We start from the raw sequence: 19,682 nt of genomic DNA on the forward strand, positions 1-19,682 counted from the left end.
CGGTGTAGCACTTCACCTTGGAGTATTCCAGGGTATCGTGAAATCCTTAGGGAAGCACTATGGTAATGTGTATCGTAAATTGTAGTGACAACCTTTACTGAGTTTATCGATCGACTAATTCAGCAGGGGTAAGCCAGATAACGAGTATGATAAATAGCCAGTCTATGACCGCATGACACACATGAGATTCGATACCTTAGAGAGGTAGCAGCTGGGAGGACAACGAGCGAGAAAGGACTCCTGAAACACTTCTAAACTACTGAACTAGCCTATCTAGAATTAATCTAGGCTTCTATTTTGATGTCGGAACCAGGAGCTTACTTCGGCGGCCTAAGAGAAGGGCGCAGACAGGGGTGCGAAGGGGCCCAACATACTTTTGGCAACTTACTGCTATGAAAATACCCGAACTTGGTGGACTACAAGGAACGGATAAGGCTGTCACCACTTGCCGCCTACCATTGCGGTACCGTGGGGTGGAACACACTTTCTAGCTAGCACTGAGTCAGACACCACGTATGCTCTCGGTACTAGGATTTCTCTTGAGGCCTTCAAGAGAAATCCCCCTCAACCTAGTGAACTAACTTGAGTTACACTAGTACGGGAGAGAAAACCCGTAAGACTAACTCCGAAGAGCAAGGAAGAGAACTTAAACTGGACTAGAGGTAAAGCTTACTCCCGCAGACAAGTACTAGTACTCGGAAAAATAAATACTTGTGGAAAGTAAAGCTGACTCAAGTAAATGAATAAGATTATTTATATTAAAATAGTCAAAGGAAAAGGTACAAGAGCTTATACCGAGCTCCGATGATGACTCCGGATCCCCGAGACATGCTCGACTCTACTCTAACTCCCAACTACTAACCTACTCTAGACTTGAGAAGAGAGAATTGCTCCTTTTGAGTGTGTCTACAAGTGAGGATGGGGGGCCTATTTATAGCTGCTCAAGGTCGGTAATCAGGTAACCGCTGCAAGATTCGCTACCCCTGACTTGGCTTGAACTTCATGCGAAAGAGGAGCTCCAGTGACCGACTTGTGGGGCCGGGCGGCCTGGCCCTGCTGCCACCTGTCCACCGACTTCGTGTGGACGGCTTCTGTTCACTCCAGGAGGTCGGTAAGTCGGGTGGTTTCCTCGGATACTAGAATCTTAGGCCGGGAGGCCTGGGTTGGGCTGGGTGGCCTGCCTCTAGCACTCCTCGGCCCTCCATTTCGCCGACATTGCACATCAACGCTCCACATTACTTCTGGACTGGGTGCTTTCCTCATTTGACGTTCTTGGCACTGGCATGTGGGTCTTTGGTTTGAACCTTGTGCTTTCCGGGTCCATCAACATGATATGAGATGTTCGCCTTGTTCTGGAACCTTATGAACATGTCACATTGCTCCAGTGAAAGTTTTGGACCCATGTATGTGGAGGTGTCAGGCCGGTCGGCACAGAATGTGCCGGGCAGCCGGGATCTTCTCTGATTTCGACCATCTTTGGACAGTAGATTCCTGCAAGCACAACTCATCCAAAACTTGTGGAACTTATTAGAATTATATAAAATATGCATGGAACATGGTGCAAAACTCAATTTATTTCCGAAAAGTTGACGGTCAAAATGTGAGATAATGGCCGTCAACACCCCCCAAGCTTAATCTTTTGCTCATCCTCGAGCAAAGCTTAATACTGAAGCTCTGTGGATCAGGAGTTGCGTCGATGTTTGCCCTCTGTAGGTACCCTGTGCACAGCATATTACTCTATCCGTATGTACTTCGAGTAAGTTGGCTCATTGTTGACGCTCATTAGCGCCCCGATTTGTATACCGCAAGCGCACGGTTCGTGTAGCTTTTCCCTTAGAGTATTCCCCCAAGGTTTATCAATCTGTGGATCGACAAAGAATACCTAAGGTTTTCCATCTAATCTAACGGATCTATCTTAACATGAAGCATTGATTGCATATAAAGGGTAAACCTTTGACAGATATGAGTGATGTGTAAAGGTTGATCTCATCCATGAACATAGGCTTAATCATAGCAAAACCAAAGACATGACTAGGCCTATCGTCATCTAGTTGTAGTTCAAGCTAACGAGCAAATAAGTCATGCATCTCAATCAAAAGCATCATTAAACCCAAAATCTCCAATCCGATCCCTCGATACTCCACCTACTCAGTGGGAACGGCCTGTCACGATGCCCCGCCTTTGAACGAAATACCCTGAAGCAAGTCGAACCCCCTTTGGTAGTTCCGCCATGAACCTCAAGCCACCATGACTACAAGATCATGCTAAGCGATCTATCTCGATAATCGATCTAGGACGAAGCAAACCCAAAGAAAAGAATGAAATCGAAAAAGAGAACATGGTCCCTAAAAGATTCGGAAGACATGATTATCATTACTCACATAATAGATTCGTTTGGATCGTCACCACCGAGTACATACCATCGACGACTCCAACTAGCTCATGAACTCCACCATGACAAAACACGCAGGGAGGCCATGGCGGCTAGGGGTGGCCTAAGCCATCTCCTAGACAACTTCGAAGACTTGCGGCGGCCGTCGTCCCCCTCCGGTCTTGGCTCTAGGTTTTCGTGGAGTTCTGGGTGGATGGATGCTTCGAGTTGAATAAGGTGCGAGCTATTTATAAGCCGAGGAAGCCACCGGTCGAAGTGGAGGCCGAACCGCCTCAGAAACGGGTTAGGCCAGCCAGCCCCATGGGCCTAGGCCGGCCGGCCTACCCCCTTTCGGGCTCGCCTCGGTCTCATCTTTCGCGTGTAGACTCCTCGCATCTTCTAGAGTTTCTGTCCTTCACGATTGCACCCCTTTGGACGTTGTTATCTTGGAGATATATTCGAGGAAAGGATAGGATAGGGAATCCTTCCTTAAATCTTCATTTGCTTTGCTTAATCCCGAAGTATCTTGATCTCATCTTCGTGGGCTCGGTCCTTTGGGCTCTCTTGGAGGATGGATGTGCGTGAATGTGCTTCGAATCAACATGGGCTTTGGTCCTCCCTTTGGGCTTTGGCCTTCGTCTTTCTCCGTGTTAGCGCTCGATCACGGGCCTCGTCATTTCATGCTCCAAAATAGGCCAAAAATCTGCAGAAACGAAGTTCCTCCAAAATATATGTGCAAGTGTGAAAATGACCAATAATTAGACCGGGGTTAGGACGGTTAGTGATTTTGATATTAAATTCATGCCATTATCAAGGATAAACAAGGGATAAAATGGGTACTTAAGGAGCGCCAACATTCCCCCATACTTAAACCTTGCTCGTCCTCGAGTAAGTCCAGGAGCTTTGCTTATAAAGAAATCAGCGTTGCCCCTCAATGTCCTCTCTACACTTAGTCATACATAACAAGACATATTGCTCTCTCAAGTATTTAGCATTTAAGTTCATGTTTTGACCGGCTACTTTTTCATTATGGATGATAGACTAGCAATTAAAGAACAAGCCACAATAATAGATAATGCAATGCTCTCAAACTTAAGCGAACTTCAAACCTTTACCTTATTTCATCGTGAAGAGTTTTCAAAAGAATGCATATCAAACATAAGTGAGGTTCTCTTGCAAAAGATCATGGAAATACTCATCTCATCAAGTCGCTCAAGCCTACATTAGATTGTCTTCAACCTATTCTACTCATATGTAAAAGTGGAAGGCTTATGTGGAGCTTGGTTGGTAAAAACAATCCTAGCAAAACATTATATCTGAAATATTGTCAAACTAAGAGAGAGATCTATTGGATTTACTGAGACTAGTCAAAAAGGCCATTGGGAAATAATGTTGGAGAGGGAGAAAGATGAAACACACACATTTAGATAGGTGGACATGTGCAAGTGGCAAATGAATGATCCCGAGACATAAATGAAGTTCTCGTTATCGGATTGCACATGGTTGGAAGATTTGAGTATGGAATAGTTCTTCAAAGTAACTTAGAAAATTAATGAAGCCAAAAAGAACTAAGGAGCATTTTATTCTTCTCTTTTTTTTCTTTCATTTTTCTTTTCTTTTCTCCTTTTTTTCATTTTTCTATTTTTCTATTTTTCTCTTTCTTTCTTTTTTTCTTTCTTTTTGCTCCTTAGAACTTTTGATAGCATAGGATACTTACCCAGCCATCCCCCCATGCTTGAATGAATGCTCGTCCTCGAGTATGAATAGTGGGAGAACCAACTAGCTAGGGTAAGTATCTCAAATTCACCTTCTTCTTCGTAGAACCTCTTGAATCTCCGGAAAGCCTTGTCTCCCAAAACTTTTCTTTATATGGTGCCCTTGATTCTTTTGATTCCGTCGAAATGATAATCCATACTCAAATTGGGTTGTGGTCAAGGAGGTAATCACAAAAAGATATTTTTGGTTTAGGGTGGATATCCAGCGAGGTTTGCAAAATTCCCGAAGTAGAAACTCACAATGCATGGATAAATAGGCTAGCAAAAAGAAGGTTACACAAAAAAAATAGAATGACCAGCTTCTTAGTCTCATACCAAAGAAATCAATCTTAATCCAACTCATCAAAATATAAGTTTGCAATCTAAAGGTTTCATCATGAAAGAATATATATGTATAGGCTTTGGTAGGTAGAACTTTGCAAGAGATTCACAAATGTAGATAGCATAGGAATTAAGTTTTCAAATTAAACAACACAAGGTGTAAGGTCATCGATAGACTTAAATCAAAGAGCAACATAGAATATGTGGGTTTAGAATTTAGTCATTTAACCTCCACAAATAAAAGAGCCGGTATTTAATCATTTTAATTCCATTTAATTGAGAGCAAATGGTCAAGTCATATGCAACATAGCGTAGGTAAAACAAAGCAGCAACTTTCATCATTTTTCCATAAGCATAAGGCATTGCCAAAATGTATCAATGTGGTGAGCACAAAGTGATGGTGATCCTACACTTATTGAAAACAAAAACAAAACTAGGTTGTCCTCCTAGAAGCCATGTGATAGGTTGAGAGATATATACAAAGGTTGCATCTATGGTTGAAGGCATATATGTGCAAGCATTTAGAAAAAGAGAGAGTTGAGGAAGAATTACCATCCTTCTCGATGCCCGTAATGAAGTGTAGCATGGCCTCCCCCCATACTTAAGCATTGTGCTAAGCATGGAAGAAGAATCATGAGCATCTTGTGGCAACCGTGATTATCTTACCCCATGAGATCTTTCTTCCTTGTCCACGAAATCCTCCCCCATGCTTAGCATGATGCTAGGCGTGGAAGGAGAAGATGGACCATCTTGAAATTCTTGAAGTCCTTCCCTCATGTGTATGAATATCATATTCAATGTGTATTCACCTTTGTTGCCTCAATTTCCTTCAACTTCTTCTTGTACTAAGTCATGGTCCCAATTATTGCTTCACATCATCGTCGCCTCCTTCAATTCCTCGTTGTCCTATTGCTGCCTCATCTTCAAGAATTTTTCTTTCAATTTCCAGAACAAAACATGTACTGAAACATTGCTCCATTGCGAAAGTGCACGAATTTTTCTTTCCAACGAGTCCTCATTCGCCCAAAACTGATTCCAAACAAGAGAGTTATGTCCATTGCATCCCAGCGCTGCAATCTGTCTCGACGAATTTCAGAATGCGCAACGTCCAATGTTCTTGCCATATCTCCTTGTACGGGTCTTCAAATTCATTGATTTTGGATGCATTGGAACGGGAATTTCATGGAGCTTCTGAATATCAACTTTTTCTTCCTTGTACGTCTCTGTCCATGTGCAAAATCTGATGTAAACAGCGGGGCTTGCTTTTGAACTTTGGAGATGTTGACGAATTTGATTTCTTCTTTGATCACGAATTCATGGGAACGCTTTGTCATGCCTGCAAAACAATTCAAGTGCACAATCTACCCCCAAGGTGACAGTCGGGAGTAGAGACAATTGCCAACAAACCTACCATTTCTAAGATCTCAAATTGTGGCATAGCTAGCTTAGCGAAAAAAAAACCTTGTGAGTGTACGTGTGTGCTAGTGTAAATGCAAATGAGAGGAAGGTATATAAACAAAGACAATGTTTACACCTAGTTCTAAACACCATGTTTACAACTAGGTTGCCGAACTTCTCCATAGCCACAAAGACTTATTTAACCAAGGTCAAAACACCATGTCCATCCCAAGATCAATAGGCCTTCATAGCACAATAAAAAATAAAGCGCATTGCAAAGCTTATAAACCAATCAAATGCAACCTCATAGCTTGGTAACTAAATGATGATGGTCTGCAATCATGTCTAAACACCATGTTTACACAAGATTGCAAAAGGTAAATGCTATCATGATTAGCATTACATAGATAGGAAAGCATACATCAATAAGATTGAGACCAAGCTAGCAAAATGAGGGCATGAACGATGGAATGGATGCAAAGTGCAAATGCAAAGTTAGCAAAAACAAGTGTTAGCAAGGTTGAAAGGACCTTTCGATGTTGTTCCGCAACTAGTTTATTCAAAAACAATTGCTAAGAGTGACAAAAAGCCTTCGCGACACTTCATAAGAAGTGAGGCTTTTGTCAATGAAAAGGTTATTTATCGAAAAAGGATCAAGCAACCGAGCTAACAAGGTTTTAGAAGTAGGTTTATGGGTTTCCTATATTTTTGGCTTAAAACAGAAATTTTGAAGAGAGAGAGTGTTGGGTATAGAAATTCTATCTAAGGTGGTTTCAAAAAAAAACTAGAGAGAAACAAAAGTTAGATTTTTTTTGAATGAAAAACATACCCTATGGTTTTGGGATTGCTCTATGAGTGGTTTTCCTAAGGGTTTTAGGATCTCAAAAGCGAGGCTAGTCAATGTTTTTAGAAAAGGTTTTTTTTAATGCAACATGCAATGCAATGCAATGCAAGGGTGAGACGAATAATATGGTATGCAATGCAACACGGGGTGGGTGAATAAAATGATATGACATGATGATGTGGTCTAAAACAAAATAAAAAGTTAGCCTAAGTTAATTAGCCACAAGTTTAGAATCAAAGGGGGGGTGCAATGCTTCATAAATCTCTCTAAAAAGACACAAAGAAAAAGACTCAAAATACTAATAGGCACACAAAAAGGTCTACAAGTTTCCCAAGATCAAATAGCAAAGTGCTCCCTCAATAACATTTAGAATGAACAACATGAAGTTGTGGTTTTTGTTAGAGCAATGGTACAATGTTACTTGATATTCCGATTAAAGAGTGCAATATAGACGGTCATATTAATATATATAAAATAAAAGATCGGATTGCCTCCCGCAAAGTGCTTCATTTAAAGTCATAGAGCTCGACTTTCTCACATACCTTCTCATTGATGTGAAGCCATGGTCCTTCGTGCGAGAATCCGAAGTGTCCATGCAGCTTGATGTCGCCTCTTGTAATCCATCGTGGTTTGCTTGCAACATCTTCATTTGTCGAAAGTCGACCGCTTGTGCGTTCATTTGCCAATGTCATTGGGGTTCTTCCTCTGCTCCAAGCCTCTGAATTTTATCATGTACGCTTGATGAAAGCATCGCCCAAGCTCCCCTTCATTGTTGTCATCGTCATCTTCTCTATCTTGTTCTCATCGCGTTGCTCCTGCCTCTTCTTTGTGAAATCTCTCCTGTATACTCAACAGAACATATACCAAAATATAGATCTATTGAAAAGTTTATGAAATTACCTTTCCAACAAGTGGTCATTTGCTTTAGATGGAGTCCAAACGAGAGAGTTATGACCGTTTTACTTTAGCGCTGCGTTCTGTCAGAAAATTTCAGAGTGCACGACCTTCGATGTTTTGGCCATAACTTCTTGTAGGAAACTTCGATTGGCTTCATTCTTGATTCATTAGAACCGGAACTTCATGGGGCTTTTGAATATCCAAAAATATGCCACTATTTGTTTCTGAGGTCGAGCAGAATATTGATGATAACAATGACTTGTTACGAATCGATCCGAAGATGTCGATGATCTTGATCTTGTGGTCTTCGGAGCGTCTTGTTGTGCATCCTTGGCTTCAAGGTCATCACCATTGATTCACCAGCAAATATCACGGCTTCAATGATGTGTCTTCTCTGTTGTTCTTGCTTTACCCAAGGTATCGGGATTGGAAGATGCTCCGGTGCTTCGTGTTGATGATCCGAACAGTTTCCTTCCTTGATAGCATTACTCGATTAGAAGTATATCGAGCATCTCACTGGAGAATATAGGTGGTGTCTTGGTTCTTCTAATCTTTTTGCCTCCAGCTTTGGTTAACTTCAAATCATCATCTTTCGCGTACACAACCTTCCAATCATCCTTTGACATCATCATCACCTTCTTCGTCGGTTGCTACTGCCTCTGTCCTCATTGAATTCCCCTTCATCCAGTGCAGAACATGTACCAAAATTCTCCTCCATTGCAAGGAGCATCAAATTATCTTTCCAACAAGTGGTTATTCACCCCGATTAGACTCCGGATAAAGAAGTTATGCTCGTTTTATTACGGCGCTGCAATCTGTCCAGAGGGATTTCAGAACGCGCAGCGTTGAAAGATTTTATCATAACTATTCACACCGATCTCAAAAGCTGATGGTTCTTGATCCGTTGGAAAGAAGACTTGATGGATCTTTAAAATAATCTATTATTTGCTCATGGTACTTCTCTGATCTTGGACAAAAAACTCATTGCAATAGTAACACTTTATAGATGATGATGATCGCACGATTTTCTTCGCGGGCATGCTTCATACCTATTGCTTGAACAAACAATTTTTCTCAAAAACATCAGTCTTTAAAATTAATTGACACGGCGGCGTACCTTATTTATCATCTTTTGCTTTTGGGGAGTGGGGACTCGATAGCGGATGCTGGGCCACTAACAAAAGTTAGCACCTACAACTAAAGAGTGAATCTTGATGTTGTTGCCGTCATGTCGATGTGGACGTTGTCGATGTTCCATGTCGAGGCTCCTCGATCATCTTGTTGCCGATTTTTGAAATTTGTCGAAGTGGATTATGGACTTCTCGAAGTCCAAGTTTGGTGTCTAACTTTTTCCACCTGCTTTCAAGGACACAAAAAAGAAAACAAGGGTATATGCAATAATAAAATTAGGGTTAGTCCAAAAACTAGATAGATCGCCCTACGGTTCGTGTTGCCGATCCCCGGCAGCGGCGCCAGAAAAGCTTGTTGACGCTCCTTAGCGCCCCGATTTGTATACCACAAGCGCACGGTTCGTGTAGCTTTTCCCTTAGAGTATTCCCCCAAGGTTTATCAATCCGTGGATCGACAAAGAACTACCTAAGGTTTTCCATCTAATCTAACAGATCTATCCTAACATGAAGCATTGATTGCATATAAAGGGTAAACCTTTGACAGATATGAGTGATGTGTAAAGGTTGATCTCATCCATGAACATAGGCTTAATCATAGCAAAATCAAAGACATGACTAGGCCTATCGTCATCTAGTTGTAGTTCAAGCTAACGAGCAAATAAGTCATGCATCTCAATCAAAAGCATCTTTAAACCCAAAATCTCCAATCCGATCCCTCGAAACTCTGCCTACTCAGTGGGAACAGCCTGTCACGACGCCCCCCTTTGAACGAAATACCCTGAAGCAAGTCGAACCCCCTTTGGTAGTTCTGCCATGAACCTCTAGCCACCATGACTACAAGATCATGCTAAGCGATCTATCTCGATAATCGATCTAGGATGAAGCAAACCCAAAGAAAAGAACGAAATCGAAAGAGAGAACATGGTCGCTAAAAGATTCGGAAGACATGATTATCATTACTCACATAATAGATTCGTTTGGATCGTCACCACCGAGTACATACCATCGACGACTCCAACTAGCTCATGAACTCCACCATGACACAACCACGCAGGGAGGCCATGGCAGCTAGGGGTGGCCTAAGCCATCTCCTAGACAACTTCGAAGACTTGCGGCGGCCGTTGTCTCCCTTTGGTCTTGGCCCTAGGTTTTCGTCGAGTTCTGGGTGGATGGATGCTTCGAGTTGAATAAGGTGCGAGCTATTTATAAGCTGAGGAAGCCACCGGTCGAAGGGGAGGCCGAACCGCCTCAGAAACGGGCTAGGCCAGCCAGCCCCATGGGCCTAGGCCGGCCGGCCTACCCCCTTTCGGGCTCACCTCGGTCTCATCTTTCGCGTGTAGACTCCTCGCATCTTCTAGAGTTTCTGTCCTTCATGATTGCACCCCTTTGGACGTTGTTATCTTGGAGATATCTTCGAGGAAAGGATAGGATAGGGAATCCTTCCTTAAATCTTCATTTGCTTTGCTTAATCCCAAAGTATCTTGATCTCATCTTCGTGGGCTCGGTCCTTTGGGCTCTCTTGGAGGATGGATGTGCGTGAATGGGCTTCGAATCAACATGGGCTTTGGCCTTCATCTTTCTCCGTGTTAGCGCTCGATCACGGGCCTCGTCATTTCATGCTCCAAAATAGGCCAAAAACCTGCAGAAACGAAGTTCCTCCAAAATATATGTGGAAGTGTGAAAATGACCAATAATTAGGCCGGGGTTAGGACGGTTAGTGATTTTGATATTAAATTCATGCCATTATCAAGGATAAACAAGGGATAAAATGGTACTTAAGGAGCGCCAACACTCATACCTATTTGTTCTGAATGATGGGGCTTGTCTTACATTTCATCCCTTGCCTTGAGCGGTTGGAGGACTGAATAACCAATAATTGCCAGCACTTCTTTTTTTTTTGAATGAAGATTACTCCATGTCCTTCCTGAATTGAAAACTTTTAGAGGGAACTTTTGAAGAATTTTGACCCTTTTTGGAGTGGATAGGCACACAGTGGAGATTTTGGGCTGGAGTTGTGGTGGAACTGTCTAGGTGGAAGTGGATGACAATTCCCGGAGTAGGTAATTGTCGTACCAGACATTTTGAGGCTAGCAAGAAATGGGTACTCAAAGGAGAAAGACCGGCAGATGACAAGTAGCTTTCCTCGAGCGAACTCACCATTCGACAAAGCCCAAAGTAAATCAAGATAGCCTATGGTAGCTCATGTATGATAAAACATTATGGCTCTGGATGGGATATGTAAACCAACAGGGAAACCTTTTATCATGTTTTAATGTTATTCCGAGAATTTCCCTTACTGAGGTAAACAGTTTTAATTCCAATGTAGGCCATCTCGAATCCCACAACAACTTAGATTTAGAAAATCATGTTAATGCTCCCACACAAATAGATTTTAAAATGTGTCTATTATGTGCCAACTAGCTCTGGTACTAGATGAGTAAAAAGCTATAAACGGGGCACATGAAAAACTCAAACATAGCAACTATTCATCATTTCCAAGGTAAGAGTTTGCACGGATTTCCACACATTTATTCTAAGCATGGCAATTCGCTCTCTTTTTTTCAACTAAGATTATGATAAGCTGAACGAGCGGGTATGACGACTTACCTGGATACTGACGATCTCTCCCCCCAAGCTTCAACGAAGCTCGGGGCTACTGGTCTGGATGTGGCGGGGGGTAGTACGCACCATGGTGCCAATCATAGGACAAGGAGGATAACATCCCCAACTCTCCTGTGTGAGACTGGTGTTGTGATCGAGGCTGTGTCCCAACTCCTCCTGACGTAACTCTATGGCACCTATTCGGGCAGTGAGGCCCGACAGCTCCCGTGTGAGCGGGTTGTCGTACTCAAAACGTGCTGACGCAGACGGGCCAACCTGTAAGCTGTGGGATGTCCCCATGCCCGAGGGGCAGTAAAACCCCTAGTCATGCCCATGCCCTGTGCTAGCCTCAGGCTGGTACGAGGTCTGGCCACCCTGGGTGTAAAAACCGTAGGCCTCCTCGAAGCTCATGTGAGTAGTGTCTTGGTAAGGCTGTGCTGAGGCATCTGGTGAGGGTGCTGCGTGTGATGGTCCGGCTTCTTGAGAAGCACCGGCCTGCCGTGAAGCTCCTGGCTGGCGAGAAGTCCCTGCCTGGCGGGAAACTCCTGCCTGCCGTGATGTGCCACCCTCGGCTAACTGTGCATCACGCCGAGTTCTGCCCCGTGTCATAGGGCCAGCTGTGCTGTGTCGTGCTGGCTCCTTCTTTTCCATTTGGAGGGTCAGATGTTTCACGGAGTAGAGTGAGAGTTTCAGGCAAGGCAGCTCGAACTCCCTCTCATACCCCGGATAGCACATGAACACTGAGTTCCCGGGACCTTCACACATCATGTGCGCGTGAACAAAGTGGTCCAGACCGATGAAGGTTCAGTACTCATCCATTGCGGGTAGATATGTGACTTGTGCATTCTCCAGAACACCGACATACCGCGCAATGCGGGAGCTTATGTCGATGGGAGATTTGCACGTGATCATTTTCTGCCAGTGTGCGACCATGCCCATGACAGGTGAGTAGCGAATCTTCTTTGCCATAGCATACAGGCACATGAGCTCTAAGGAGCTACACAACCTGAGGTTTGACCAGGAAAAGACTACCATAGCAAGATACTTGGCTAAAACTCTCAGAGTCGGGCTATGGATGAAGACTATGCTGTTTTTACTACTCACTGGTTCATCTGAGATTTTGTTCCACCAAGCACTATGGTCATACTCAAGATCATCTGCTAATGCATTAGCTTCTAATATGCATTTCTTACTGAAGCCTAGTGCATTACTAAAGTCTCTGGGTAACATCTCAAAGAACTCATTGAAAAAGCAGAAGTGGATTTTAGTTTTTTTTCCAACAGTTTCAACATGTAGCGTAGATAAGAACTCCATGGTGAGAAGGTGCGAACCTGGTTCGGTGATGTCGGCAAAGCGTGACCATCCCGCAGCCGTGAATGCGCGGTTCATGTCCTGGCGGAGTCCCGTCATCATGAGGAATTCTGTGTCGAATCAATTGGCGTGGCCGTACGACTGCTTCTTCAACAGCTCGAGGGCGTCCCGCTCATAATCAGTCTGGACAACGATCTGGTCGACCGAGGTCAGAACTCTGATTTTGAGATGGGGCCTAGGGACTGCTGGAGAGGAAGGGGCTTCCTCCTCTTCCCCCTGGGATCGTGACGGTCGGCGAACAGAGTCCACCGACATGTCATCCCGGGAGCCTGATGACACTCACGAGCTCCGGGATCGGGATGACAAGCCCAGCTTCTTCACCTTGCCTTTGATATTCCCCCAAAGCGACATGATTCCTGCAAAAGATTAGTGCAAAGAATACGCATGGAAAATAATCGGAGGGATCAGTGGTTAGTCATTCTTGTGGGGATCAATCCACCACAATCGTTCTTCGTTCAGAGCTTGTTTATTTAACGGGACATATTTTTGTGGTTTTCATTTTAGGAGAGAGTTACTACTAATTTTATTGGATTAGTGCTGAGCTAATCTCAACACAACTACTATTCTTGTGGGGCTAGCACTTGAGTTTCTTAACTTAATTAACTCCTAAGAGCTTCATTGGGCAAGAGAACTCAGAGAGAGGAAGAGAGAAAGTGTGCTCGGGAGAGTAACCTGCGTACTCAGAGCGACGGTGCGACGATAGACGATGATGCAACGGCTTTTATAGAGGCGCACAGGGGGTAGGCAGGCCGGCCTATACAGTGCCGGGCGGCACTTCCCGCGGCCTCCCTTCATCCACGTCGTTGCCTAGCTCATAGACCTACTGGTGGGAGTGCTCTGGTTGCTAATGATGCTGCTTTCGTGGAGGTGGGCAGGCCGGCCGGCCATCATCACGGCCACTCGCCCCTACATCACTCAATTCCTTGTCTCCCCTTTTGCTTTGCTTCGTGCACACTCCGAGCACCGCATTCCTGCTGCCCCCTGACCAAAGGAAAGAGAGTGGTGCCGACCGGCCTAGGTGGGGCCGGCTGGCCTACACTTTGGCCATTTTTTTATGCAATGCAATAAATTTGATGCAGAACTAAAATTTAAATTTTGGTTTAGAATTGTAAACATGCCATGACTTTGAAAAAAAATATGCAAGAAATTTAAACTATCCTATATGCAGATGCAAGGATGGATATGTACCATGGTTCCCATGGCGATAGCTCGGATTTTGAGTCAGGAGCAGGACTCTCCATACCTCGGGTTCTGTTGTCATCGTCGGATGGAGTTCCAGACAAAGACACTTTTCTCCGTCATTCCTTCTTGGTGGCGGGTTTTGTTTTGATCGCTTTCGTCGTCTTGCATTCCTGTAGTTATGCACTCTGATCTCCATGTCGATTCTTAGTCGTTCCAAGAGCTCGGAAGGATATCGATTGTGGGTGTTGATGGCTTCTCCTCCTCTTTCTCGGATTTCTTCCGATTGAATGTTTTGACCTGGGAACACTGTTCGACCTTCGGTCTGAAGGCGAACCTCTCTGTCTGCCCATTGATACTGAGTTGGATATCTTCGGCTCCAACATCAATGTGTGCATTTGCGGTACTCAAGAATAGCCTTCCTGTAACACCCGGTTTATAAAATGATATAAACCGAGCTATCATATACGTGCCAGGATCAAGTCACACATATATACAATAGAATGAACAGTATATCATAGCACATATCACGTAAAAAGATTTAATAAAATGAATACGAATGTTATTTATTACATTAATGACAAAAATGTCTGATACAGCGGAAGCGAAGTACAAATACGATAAAAACTCTCCGAAGCTGAGCAGGGCGCCACAGGGACGTTGACTGGGAGACGAACGCCTAGAAGTCCTCGTAGTCCTGGTAGCGCTGAGTGAACTCCCTCGCGTCGGCAGGAACTGAGCAGCAGTAGCGTATCCAAGCGGAAAAAGTAGAGAAGAGGCAAGAGTGAGTACACAACTTGTACTCAACAAGTATAACACAAACTATGTGGCTCTAGGTTGGCTGACTGACTGCATTAGCTTTTAAGTCTTGGCAAAATTTTATTAAAGCTATTTCCTACAAGTTGATGAATTACCATAAACCCAGTTACATAGTAATTAATCATGTTACTACTGAGAACCAAACCACAACCACCAAGGTAACCCCAAGAGGCACCCCCTCGTCGGAAGGAGTTAACCCCACTAATCAAAAGGAGGATCTGGGCCGCTCATGACCGTGAGCACGGCTAGTATACCAGTTTTACACTCTACAGAGGTTGCACATCTTTACCCACAAGTCGTGAGCTACGCTAGTTGTTCATCACACTTCCTTAGGTGAGATGACTAGCGACTCACTACGAGGCCGTTACAAAGGACACGTTGGTAAGGTGTAACCGCTAAGGATTCAGTCAATGCAACGATGGTACCCACCTCGAGGGGTACGCAGACCAAGCCTCGTAGCCTGGGCACCATTGAAGGTCGACCCCCCTCTTGCCCCGTCGGTAAGTTACTCCCGAACCAAAATGACCTAATTAGTAAGCCAAGACCGTCCCATTCCAGTCTTGTGGTAGCGCTGTTGTCCCAGGTTGTCGCTCTATGAACCGGTCCTTATGGAGAGTGGCCAACCCAGCAGTAAGCACCGTGCTGGTCCCCTAAACCATGTTTCTAACAAAACCACTTTTAATGAGAAGTGAGCCACTCAAGCCACACAGAGGGCCACTCTCAGAATTAAGTTGCATATACCATTAATCAAATTAATTAAAAAGGACCATTATGTGTTATAGCGCGGCACCTAGCACAACTAACCAAAAATGCAACCCAAGGTAATTATATAAAGGATATAAAGTGGCTAGGAAAGTCCTTATAGGCATACAATATTAAAATGCAGTATGAAAGTGTATTTAAAAGTGATAGGTTGTTCATGTTATACTTGCCTTCCTCGTACTGCTCCTGCTGCTGCTCAAACTGGTCGAAAGACGGCTGCTCCGAGTACTGGTACTGGGGCTCCTCCGGTAGCTCAACGTCTACTCACGAACACATGGCCAAAAAAACAAGGCACAACAATAAGCATACAAGCAAACACTAACAAAAACTAAGAAACAGTACATCAATACATAAAAACAGCACACTAAATAGTCTAAAACTATTCTACGCGTTACAACGATCGCGTGGACATAAAGAACGCCTAAAACGGAGCTAGAACGCAAAAACTAGAGCTAAAACAAGATCTAGGGGCTTATCTTCGAGAAAAACTAAGTTCCAGGGGGTTTCTGAGCAAAAACGAGGACTAAAACGTAATTAAACATTAAATCCAGGGGCTAACGCGCAAAACAACCTTAACTGGACTGCGGGTTCAAAACTGAGAAAGATCAGGGGCCTAAGTGTTAAAATCAGGACCTAACTGGTATTAGTTTTAAACTAGAAAGGATGGCGGGTTAAATAGCAAAGAGTCCAGGGACTCTTTAACAAAAGTGCCAGGGCGAACCGTTATCCTTGGATGCAGGCCGTTGGATCTAGATCTGATGGTTCAGCGTAGTTGGGATTTTGGATCTAATCTGGCCCGTCGGCTACGGATCTGACGGCTGAGGTGAAAAGGGGCACGTGAGGCGGCGGTGGGCTGCCGCCGGCGACGAATCCCGCGGCGGCACTCGTCGGGGACTCGCCGGAGCTCGCTAATCCGGCACTCCGGGGGTCGTTTCGACCCGAGTCTGGGTCAGGAAGGTTCGTTACGCCATGCGTGAACCACCTAGGGCATCACTGGGCCTGGCGGGGCTCGAGGCGGTATGCTCGCCGGCGATGGCGGCTCTGGGCGGCGCGCCTCGCCGGTGCAGGGCGGTTCGGGGTTTCCCGGGGCTACAACTACCAAAACCTAGCGCCAAAAGAAGTGGGGTGATGTGCAGGTTCTCACCGCGGGTTTGAAGGGGAAGTTGCTGCAGGGTGGGTCGGCCGGCGGTGAGATCTGGCGGCGGTCCGCGACGGAGCTCGGTGAGGTGGGCGTTGGAGTGGCGCTCAAGGCATCGAGATCCCACTGCCAGGCTCATAGTGTCCCTGTGGAAGCATTGCGGGGGTCAGGGAGGACTGAAGCACACCGACGGCGTGGAATCGAGGTGGCGGAGGTGCTTACCGGCGGCTGTCCTCCGGGCGGGAAACCGGCGCTACGCGAGCGGAGTTCGGGCAGGTTCGGCTTGGGAGACTCCTCAGCGGCTCTGCGGATCTTCTGCGCGACTCGAGGAAGGCTGTGGTGCGGCGGAGGGGTGAGGACACTGCGGCGCGGGGCTCTGCTCCGGCGGAGCTGTGGTGCAGGGGTAGCTAGGGCGCGGTGGCGGCTGTGGGGGCGAGGATGGGGAAACGGGCTCGCAGGGGATGGTTTAAAGGGGCAAAGCCGAGGATTTCGGCTTGGAGCAGCGGGATAGGGATCCCGGCGACCTCGCCGGTGATCTCGGGCGGTGGTTGCGAGGAGCCGGAAAGGAAAGGGAGAGGAAGGTGCTGACGGGTGGGGTCGGGCTGTCAGCGGGAGAAGCGGGGCGAGCGCGGGACGAGCGCGTCGCGCGGAGGAGTGGGCCGCGGCGAGCTGGCTGGTGGGAGCAGGCCGGCACGCGGGGGGAAAAAGATGGGCCGCACGAGCTGGGCCACGCGGGCTGGGCCGTGGTGAAAGAAGAGAGGGGAGAGGAGGCCGGGCCCGAGGGGAAGGAAAGAGTGGGCTGAGAGGAGAAGGGCTTGGGCTGGTTTGGGTTCGGGTGGGTTTTATCTTTTCCACCTCTTTTCTATTTCTAAACAATTCAAATCTATTTGAATTCAAATTCAAATTTGAATTCAACACTAACACTCAAACAAATAAAAGAGATGCTCCAGCATGAATGCAACAAATAATTTTTTTTAACCCTATGATAAATTTTAATTACTTAGGGAACAAAAATTAGATTAAATGCAAGACTAGACATAAAAACCTTCGAAAAAATTAAATAAACCAATTGAATTTATTAATAAATGCTGGAATTTAAACTAGGGTGTTACACTTCCCAAAATGAGGGGCCTCTTGACGTCGACTTCCATGTCGAGGACGACGAAATCAACGGGAATAAAGAAGTTCCAGATTTTAACCGGGACATTCTCTGCAATTCCCGCGGGATAACGGACCGTTTGGTCCGCTAGCTACAAGCACATGGCAATAGGGGCAACCTCATGATAATTTAGTTTATCGTAAACTACCTTAGGCATGACGCTGACACTTGCTCCCAGATCGCAAAGAGCCTGTGAGAAATGTTGACTCCCGATTGAACATGTGATTGTAGGGCATCCTAGATCTTTCTTCTTCTCCAGGAGAGGATCGAATATAGCTGCGCTACACTCCTCTGTGAGTTGCACGACCTCGGTGGTGGGCAGGCTTCTCTTGTTACCAAGTATATCTTTGATATACTTGGCATAGGTTGGGACCTGCATAGCGTCAAGAAGCGGTATATTGACATACAACTTCCTTATTACCTCGACGAACTTGCCGAATTGCTCGTCGGCCACCGGCTTCCTTATCCGTTCCAGAAACGGTAAGGCAGTAGTGTCATGAAACTCCCGTGAAGTTCTAGGGGGTTCCACGGTTTCCTCCTGGGCAGCAGTTGTGTTGGATTCTTCTGCCTCCTCCTGATCTTCGTCTGCAGCAGAGGTATTGCTGGCGGGTACGGCTTTCCGCCGAGAACCTGCATCTTTAGGGTATGGTGGTTCTTGCGTGGACTTACCTGTCCGCGTAGTCACCACACTAACACTTTCCTTGGGAGGAACTTCTGGTTGCCCTGGAAGTTTCCCCGAGTTATTGTTAGGACAAGATGAGGCTAGTTGAGCAACCTGAGTTTCTATCATTTTATTGAAGCTCAACTGGTTTTTAATAACTGAATTTATGCCCTCTAGTTGCCCGGCCAGATATTCCAAAAATTTGTCATTAGCAAATAATTTCTTACTAATGTTATTATTAATTTAGTTTTGGCCATAAACTAGGTCCTTTAAAGTAGGCTGAAAATTGTTATTAAAATTCATACCTTGCTGCTGACCAAAGGGGAGGTTGGGTTTGGAATTACAACCCTGCTGAGGATGGATGCCAGAGTTGTTGGAGTTGTTCGCTCAGACGAAGTGAGCTTCCTCCTGAGTGACTAGGCAAGAATTGCCCGTGTGTCTAGTTTCTCCACAAGTTTCGCATGTCATGCGAGAATCCACAACTTGGTTGGCCTCCTGGTGCAGAGACTTCAGTCTCTTCATGAGAAGATCCATCTTGGCAGGAAGCATATCGATACTGTCGATATGGTGGATTCCCTTACGGGGCTGCTGCTGTCTTTCACCTTTCCAACTCTTGTTGGAAGCAATCTTCTCTACCAGCGCTTTCGCTGCATTGACGCTGAGCGAAAGGAAGGAACCACCTGATGATGCATCGATGTGGTTCTGGGCTGGTGTGTTCAGGCCATTGAAGAAACTCTGAATGATCAGTCATTCCTCCATGCCGTGGTGGGGGCATGCTGCGATGTATTCCTGGAATCTCTCCCAAGCTTCCGGGATGGCTTCATCTGGGAGCTGTTGAAATCCAGAGATCTTACCTCGGAGGGCATTGGTTTTGCCCACCGGAAAATATTTTGTCAGGAATGCATTGGAGCAAGCTTCCCATGTGGTGAAGTCTGCTTTGTTGGTCTAAAACCACATCTTCGCCTTGCCTAGCAAGGAGAACGGGAACAGTCGAAGACAGACGTTATCCATCGTGGTACCTCTGGGGTTCATGGTACAACTGACTTCCACGAAGTTTTGAAGGTGAGCGTTGGCATCCTATGATGCCTTGCCATAGAATGGACTCGCTTGAACCATGTTCACCAGTCCCGATTTGAGCTCAAAGCCATCATTGCCTTGGTCATTGTTCAGTCCAGTAGGGATGTGGCTGCTGGACGGGGCCAAGTACTGTCTAAGAGTCTTGGCCATTGGTGGTGCTGAGACTGACAAATGAGGAT

The 19,682-nt window shown here is 45.6% G+C and overlaps 1 non-coding gene across 1 annotated transcript; it reads left to right on the forward strand.

Moving 5' to 3' along the window:
* The first annotated feature begins 19,183 nt into the window (after nucleotides 1-19,183).
* Nucleotides 19,184-19,290, forward strand: LOC120663174. The gene has a single exon (XR_005670394.1). It is a non-coding gene; the product is annotated as a small nucleolar RNA R71 (small nucleolar RNA).
* Nucleotides 19,291-19,682: the final 392 nt, after the last annotated feature.

The sequence above is a fragment of the Panicum virgatum genome, chromosome 2N, assembly GCF_016808335.1.
Source record: "Panicum virgatum strain AP13 chromosome 2N, P.virgatum_v5, whole genome shotgun sequence".
In the NCBI taxonomy this organism is placed as follows: Eukaryota; Viridiplantae; Streptophyta; class Magnoliopsida; order Poales; family Poaceae; genus Panicum; species Panicum virgatum.